Source organism: Pteropus alecto, unplaced genomic scaffold (genome assembly GCF_000325575.1).
Source record: "Pteropus alecto unplaced genomic scaffold, ASM32557v1 scaffold40, whole genome shotgun sequence".
NCBI lineage: Eukaryota > Metazoa > Chordata > Mammalia > Chiroptera > Pteropodidae > Pteropus > Pteropus alecto.
In genome coordinates, this window is record NW_006431919.1 from 4,283,714 (window position 1) to 4,292,333 (window position 8,620).

An 8,620-nucleotide genomic window follows, 5' to 3' on the forward strand; every position below is an offset into this window, starting at 1 on the left:
TAAGACAGACATCAAAGGGATTTGCAAACATGTGAAACAATGTCATTCGTCTCACTGCAATTTTCTTTGAAGAAAAAAGATATAATTCAGTTGTTTCTTGCCAAGAGTCAGCTGTCAGTCTTATTGTTGATCTTTGGCAGTAATCTGTCTCCCACTCCTCCCTCATCATAGGTAATTTTGAGAATTTCTCTTTGTCTTTAGCTTCTAGCAATGTTATTATGTTGTGTCTAGGTGGGACTTCTTTTATTTAACATACTTTGAGTATGGCGGACTTCTTCAATTTGTGCCTTGATGTCTTCCATCAGATTTGGAAAGCTCCTGGCCACTGATTCTTCGAACATCATTTCTGTATCCTCTTCTTACCTTTCTTCTTACGACCGTCTCCGTGTGTATGTTTGGGTTTTTCACTGTATCCACTATAGCTCCTACATTCTTTTCTGTATTTTCCATCCCTTTCTCTTCCTGCACTTTAATTCTGTTTTCCTTTGACCTACCTTGAAGGTTATTAATTCTCTTTTAAGCTGTATCCAATCTACCATTAGGCCTATTAAATTCTTTGAGCTTCTTCAAGTCCGAAATTTCCTCTTGACTATTTTACATGGTTTTCAATAGTCTCTTGAAATTGTCAATTGTGTATTTTACTTCCCAGAAGATAATAAGCATTGCTGATTATAAAATATAAGTTTGATTACTCTAATATCTTGAGCCCCCATAGGTCTGTCTGTATTTTATCTTCCTTTCTGTTCATTTTTATTTATGTTGTTTTATCTTCTAGTATAACTGGTTATTTTTATATTGTGGGCTAGACATTGTATTTGCAGAATTTTTTGTAGAAATAATTTGAGGCCTAGGGTAAAGTTATCTTTTCCCCCCAATGGGTATGTTTGCCTTGTGTACTACCAATCTGTTATCATTTCAGAGATTGAGATGACTAAAAGCTAAACTCTAATCCCCAACTTGGTATTCTTGCCTCCTCTTAGTTTAGCTGCTTCCTCTAGAATTGGTAAATGTCTCCAGGGCAAAAACAGCTCCAAGCACAAGGCTCATCTCCCTGGCTTTCCTCCAGCTATAAATCCTGGCTCTATAATTCTTTATTCTCTTCTTAGGTCTTCTACATCTTCCAGCAGATTTTTCAGTATTTTGTCTAGCTTTTCTAGTTGTTCTCACTGTCATCGATTCAAATTATTTAGTCTCTCATTAATACAAGTGGAAGTCCTGTACCTTCACTTGAAAAATTGATAGATGTATCTACAATGAGCTTGAGTTGGGCAGTGGTTTCTTTCCTTTAGCTGAGCCATGCACTCTCCCAATCACCACAGTGTCCAGTTGGGTCATTTCTCGTTTACATTAGTACAGCCACTGTTGGCGCTTGGGATTGGGACTCTTGCCTTAAATTCTGTCTAAAACAAAGTAGGAGATAAACATACTAGGAAGGTACCATTTGACCTCCCTGGATTTATGTCTTCTAAATCTGGCTTTATATACTTGGTAAATGAAGGTTAGTTTTTGTTTGTTTGTTTGTTTCCTTTTATAATTTTGCTGGAAAAATCCTCCTAAAGATTTTATAGAGTTGTCATTGGATTCTCCACGTGCCAGGAAGATCGAGAATCTCTACTGGGCCCAGAGCTGCCCTGTGAGGACAGACTGCCAGACTGTCCTACATGGCAGAACATCTGCACCGAGAGCTGTTTCCAGTCTCAGCCATGATGTGAGACCAGGACAGTGTCGAATGGAAGACTGAAAGCAGGATGACTCAGAAACAGGTGGTGTGTGTCTCCCATGGTCTGTAGTTCCAGAGCAGCGGCAGTGTAAGGAGTGCTGGTGCTCTCCAGGGTGCCAAGTAAGGTGAAAACAAAGCCACAAAAAATGAGGTAGAAAATTTGACTCTCTCTGTCCTTGATCAGGAAATCTATAGGCCTTGTCAGAGGGTCACTGGAATGGAAGAAAAGCCTACAAAGACTTGCAGTTTCCCTGCGGAAGACAGAAGTGTGTGGTCTTTTTTTAAAAAAAAAAAATCTATAACTGTCCTTTGCTCAGTCTAATTCAATGAAAAATTTCTGAGTACAGCTACTCTATGCAAAATAATATCTGCCTCCAGGGAGAAGGTACTTTTCTTAATTGTGGTTGACAGTGTAGTCTGCAGAGCCAGGCTGCCTGGATTCTAATCCTGATTCTCCTATATACTCACATGGTGACCTTGGACAAGTATTTCATTTTTCTATGTTGCAATTTCCCCATCTATAAAATGAGAATAACAGTGATATTCACTTCAAAGTGTTGTCGTGTGAATTTTAAAAAGCAGTGCATGTGAAATACCTAGAACAGTGACTGGCACATAGAGGAACTCAAATAAAAACTGCCATTTATAATTAAATTTGCTTTATTAGGATAAATATTTAATAATATTTAACATGGTTATCTTGTATCTCTCAGTTACCTGGTTTTCTTATCTCTGGTCTACACTCAAAGTCCTAAACAGGCTATTTCTTTTTTAGTTGGATGTGGAAATTATATTATGGATTTCCAAATCTTGCTGCTCATTTCAGAAAGTTTTTGAAAACTCAGATTTCTAGGATCCACCCACAGAAATTCTCATTTAGTAGATCTGGAGTGGAGCCTGGGCAACTAAATTTTTAAAAACAGTACTGGTGATTATGATATGCAACCAATTGGAAATAACTGAACTGTGGTGTACAAATTGTTAAATATCTGGAGCCAGTTGTTAAATATTCTGCATTTTGCAAACTAGTTGTTAAGCCATTGATATCTTGGTATCTATTGATTATGATGGGACTATTTACACCATGGAAACTGACAAATGCCACTTTTTTTTTTTTTCTGGAGCACTGGTTTACTATCCCACCACAGGCACAATCTTCTCAGCTCCTAAGCATTTGGAGTATCTCTGTCTAATCTGATTATTTAGGACTCAGAATCTCCACTGTTCTCTGAGGTTTGATTGATTGAGGTTTGGATCTTCCAAGCAATGGGCTGTGGTCGAAAGGGCTTCCGTTATCTCTGCAACCATAATCAAACTATCATTTCTTCAATATGAGACAGAGGTGGAAAACCAGTTGCCCAGTGCGAATTCCAGCTCACAGAGATTTAAAATAGAAGTTTGAGGCAGGTTTTAAAAATCCTGAGTTTGCATATGAAAATCCAGATGCTCAGCTTCTTAAAAAATGGAAATATCTGGGCCTGTATTTCACTTGACAAAGTTTGGCTAAAACTGAGGGAACAGGGGCAGGAAGGAAAGTATTCTCTGACCTCCCCATTTGTTCCTTTCCGCTTCCTGCTGGGCCCCTGCTGGGCCCCTGATCTCGTAACTCAGGGAAACAGTGTGGTTTTCCAGAAAAAGGTACCAGACCAGACTGGGACTTAGGAAATGTGAGCTTGTAGTCATGACTCTGCTTTTAACTCATTGTGTGACCTTGGCCAAGTCACTCTCCCTATCTGTGCCTTAGTTTCTTATCTGCAAACTGAGAGAATGCTGGCCTCGTCCGCCTTTCACTGACGTTGGGATGATTCAAAATGGGATAGTGTGAGCCTCTGACTACCAGCTGCAGAAAAGTAAGGAACGAATGCTCAATTTTGGTTCCTGTTATCTTTCATCTGTACCTATGTGAGGCTGAAGATTCTAGAAAAGTTCTTATAAGAGAAAATTTTCGAATGCACTGAAATGCTGAGAATGGATGGGGAGAGAGTGCCTCATGGTGAGAAAAGCACGCAAAACAGAAATACTAGTGAACTTGCTGAATCGGCAGTCTTCCTGAGAGTGCTTTTGGAACATGAGAATTTGAGGACGCTATTATTAACCATCCCTATTTTGTAGATAAGAAAATATGGGTCCAGAGGAAACATGGGCTTAGCAATCAGATCTGCATATCAGTCCCAGAAACATGTGCTTTCTTGCCTGTTCCTTAACTTCTCTGAGCCTCTGTTTCTTCCTGTGTAAAATGGGAATGTTAAAATCTATCCTGTAACGCATCACGAAGAATCAATGAGATAATGTGTTTTAAGTACCTAAAACATATTGTAAATGTTCACTAAATGGCAGCTGCAATTATTAACTCAAATCAGGCATATGCTAATTGAACCACAAGCAAACCAGGATGTAGTTAAGAGAATGAGACATGTTGTTAATGGATATTTTCTTACTAGAAAATAACTTTTCATAAAGCAAAAGTGGCTCCTTTTATTTCCCATTGCATTGAGGTAACTCCAGACAGTACTTTGCCCAGCATTTGCTACAAGATTCGTAGGATGCCCAACTATACAAGCCCATATCAACAGCAAGTTTTGAGAGCTAGAGACAGTATTAGCATAACAAAGTGTTTGCAGAGTTGGACCCCTGTGCGGTTTCCTTTCATAAATCCTTAAATTTTAGCTCTACTCAGCTGGAAAGGAGAAATCTAAGTCCAAAGAACACTTATTTATTTTTGATTTTCTCTGCCTTGCATGCCTCTGCATCTGAATATCACAGCAAGAAGTGTTCAGGTTCCTCTGGGATCCTGAAGGCTGGGACAAATTAGCATTCTTGGAGTCAGTGCTTCTTTTTGGACTACACTCTTTTTTCTTTTCCTCTCCCAATAAAAATTTCTGTTTCAGAGAGTACTTTCTCAGCCACTCCTTTCCTAATGCAATTCTGTTTGATTTCCATCAAGCAGCTCCTGAAAGGAGCTGCTCAACCATGTGCCTCGGCAAGCATTTCCGTTCCTGAACACCAGCTTTCTGGCAGGAGCTGTTCCTGATGCGGCTTCATATCCAGTAGTCATGCATTTAACCAAAGTGATTGACATATCGTTTTTTCCCCGCTCTCCAACGTTTCCAACCCATTAGTCTTATTTGTCTTCCTTGGAAAGGCTCCCCCAGTTTGGAATCCTGCCAAGTCAGCGAACGTACTAATACATGCATAAGTCAAATCTGCGCACACACAGATGTAGCAGGTACCAAGTCTATCTGCGTTGACTATCCAAAATTTCCTTCTAGACTTTATGTCTCTACTGAAGTTTTAGTCAGCCACTTCTTTCCTTCTTTCTTACCTCCTTCTTTCCCTCCCTCGCTCTATTTCTTTATTTTTTTCCTACTTTTCTCAGAAACAGCCACTTTTTTTTTGTTTAGCCATCATAGAATGTCATATTCTTCGGTGTTAAAGGGGCTTGAGAGAATTTTTTTATATACTCCTCTCTTTTACTTTTGGGAAATCTGTGTGCCAGAAAGGAAACCATGGAACATCAACAGCTTTACTTTGCCCTTAGGAAAACTTTCACGCTCCACATGCCCCGCCCAGCATTGCATGGCACAAACGCTGCCCACTGTGTCAGCTGCCTCTCCTCTCAGTCTCCACACTATAACCACACAGACCCTTCCGTCCCTATCTCGGGGCCTTTACACATGCTTTTCTCTCTTTCTGGACAGTTTTTCACACATAAGGGCGCAGGTCTTCTTCATCACTCAACATGTTAATTCTTTAGGTCTCAGCTGAACTGGGACTCCTCAGATCACCACCCTACCTTGTTCCTCCAGGATATTTTTTCCTAGCACAGAGCCTGGCATATCACGACTTGTAATGATGCATTTATTTGCATGGTTAGTTGTCTAATGTCTCTTCGCCTATAAGAGGGCAAGTTCTCTAAGGACAAATACCACGACTCTCCCCTCCTCCCCCCCACCCTGCCCCCCAGTATTTCTTCAGTGCCTGGAGTTTGATAGCTAACAACAAATATTAACAATAAAGTAATAATGGCTCACATTTATTGAGAATGTGCTAGTTGAAGGCATACTGTTCAGAGATTTTCACATGTATTAACTCATTTAATCCTTATAATTAACCTATGAGGTGGGCATGATTATTATCCCCATTTTGCAAGTAAGGAAACTGAGTAGCCAAGTCAGTCATCCATGAATATGAGCTGGAAAGTAGCAAAGCTAGTTTCTAACTCAGGCATTTTGATACTAAAGCCTGAATCTTCAACCGGGCCATGCTGTGCCTCTATTAAGCACTCCATTAATAGTCATTGAAAGAACAAATGAAAATATATATCCAAATTGATTAACAGCAAAACTGAGGTTAAATCTAAATTGCTTGATCGATAATCCACTTTTCTTCCTAAACAGACAGCTTCTCAGATGCCAGCAGAATGCAGTAGAAAGAAAGAGAAGCGATTAACAAATTGGTCTGTTGCTGATAAGACCTATGGGAGGGACTCTGTGATGTAGATTGTGGAGCAACATGGAAATCATTTTAGATTCAGGCAGGACCCAGTGGCAGGTGGAGAAACACTGAATTCCTTAAAGAGTTCTTAAGATAAGGAATCAGCTTCTCCAGAAACATCAAGTAGATTTATAGTTATCATCGCTAACAATTTAGGTAATTCTCATGTTTTGGATGATATTTTTCAAACCTGACTCTAAAGTATAAGTAGCCATCAATTTTATAAAACAGAATTCTAGGATGAGAGCTCCAGGAGTGTGCCTTGTTCATTGTTGCATTCACAGCATGTGGAACAGTGCCGAGCACATGGTAAGTGCTCAATAAATATTTGTTTAATTAATTAATGGAAAATAAACATCAACAAATCCATCGGTAGGTATTTACTAAATGCCTATTAATAAGTCTGTATAGTTCAAGGCACAGTGACAAACACAAAGAAAAATGAGTCAGGTTCCTTTTCATGCAGAGGCCAGAATCTAGGTGGTCCTAGTAACAACTACCACCATCACTAAAAGTCACTGTCATTGGGGATCAGTCTGGTCTCAGTGCTGTGCTATGTTCCTTTGTATATTATCGAGTCATTTTCGTACTTGCGACAACCTTAAAATGATGGCGCTACTGCTAATCTCTATTTCAAAATGTAGAAACTAAGGTTTAGAGATGCTAATTTCTTTTTCAAAGTCACAAAGCCAGGAAGTGGTGGAGCTGGAGTTTGAACTCAGATCTGTTTGACTCTGGAACCAACCAGGCCAAATATATTCATTCCATTATTTCAAGGTCACCATCTATGGGTGAGGGAAATGATAGGACTATACGAGTTTGCAGTATTAGAGGGCAGGGGCAGGGACAGAGGGAGCAATGCAAGTAAAGCTACTCAACCTCTCCAGAGTGAAATATTTCTATTCTCCGCCTGCTACAATCTTATTTGTTGTTTAAGTCTCAGATTCTATGACACTTCCTCCTAGAAGGCTTCTCAAACCCTATATGACCCAGTTAGTTATGCCGTCCTTTATGCTCCCTTTGAAACCCTTCCTGACTCTTAATCATAATACTCCTTATCCCACATTCTAATCACTTGTGTTTCCCACCCACTAGTTCCTCCAGGATATTTTTTCTTAGCACAATTCCTGGCATATAGTATGCCAATTAATAAATATTTATAGAATAAATGAATTTTAAATAGAAATTGCCACTATATGAATCCAACTAATATACAGCAGAATTCAAAGGGAGGAATACATTTGGGGGCATTAATTGAAGCTCCAGGGCAAAAGATTTCTGGAAAGTTCAGCTGTGGAGGCTACGCACACACAGTGCCACAGAGCACAAATGCAGCAGCCATGGTGGATGAATGGCACACCACGCACAGTCCCAGAACTAGCAACATGGCAAAGGCATCATGAACGTTCCCACAGGCGGCCAGGGCACCCTTGCACAGAGCTGCTGCCACTGGAGCTCGGTACTGCCCCAGCCCAAAGCTCATGGGCTCTGCAGGCCTGCAATAGTGGTCCATCACTGTGGTGAAGGTGAGCCCAGCACTACATACATACACAGATAATCTTATCAAAATGTGTGGAAGCAAAGCAATCTGAAGGAAGTTCAAGATCACAAGACTTACTGACCAAAATATACTGTATTCATATCAAGAATAAAAGTGTTTTGAGAAAGAACTTTTTATTCAATAAATCATGATGGAGGCAGAAGAATGACAGCCAAGGAAGGCAATCTTTTACTCAGAATTTCATGAAGTGAAACTTCATGCCTACTTGAATAGATCCATTGAATAGTTCTAATACCATAAAATTAATAGCCAAGAAGCCAAGTCTTAACAATCCATGATCGGATGACTGACTGACAAAGTAAAGAGCTTTAAAGGAATGCGTCCAGGTGTTCCAAATAATTCATCAGCTTACTGCTAGCCCTGAAGATACTCTAATGGTCACCAAAAGTGCCATTAAAATATTTGTAGATGACAGTGTCAAGTTTCTCTTGAATAAGCAGCACACCCAGGAGGGAAAATGCTATAAGAATGACCAAGAGGACACATGTGGAATTTGTATTTGAGGATGTAGAGCAGTCCAAACAAGAAAACTTGGACACTAATGTTAGGCGTTTGACAGCAATGGACAGATGAGGTGGCCTTTCCATTGCCAAGGAGAATGTTAAACTTGCTGAAGAGTCCTTCCTTTCTTCTGAGGATATACTTCTTGGCCTTGACCTCAGTGGAGACCCTACTATAGGACAAGCAAAATAACCTCTTTTAGAAGCCAAAATGCAGGTCTGAAGTTGACATTGCATCTTTCAGAGATTCCAAATCAAAGGAAGGAAGGAAGGAAGGAAAGAAGGATGGAAGGAAGGAAGGAAGGAAGGCAAGGACTCCTGGATCTGCTTCTGGACAGAATCAGG

The 8,620-nt window shown here is 40.0% G+C and overlaps 1 protein-coding gene and 1 pseudogene across 5 annotated transcripts in view; both read left to right on the forward strand.

Moving 5' to 3' along the window:
* The window catches only part of GRIA1 (glutamate ionotropic receptor AMPA type subunit 1), a 284,539-nt gene that overhangs the window by 110,264 nt on the left and 165,655 nt on the right, over positions 1-8,620 (forward strand). The window lies entirely within an intron of this gene.
* On the forward strand, positions 7,903-8,536 carry LOC102885972 (annotated as a pseudogene).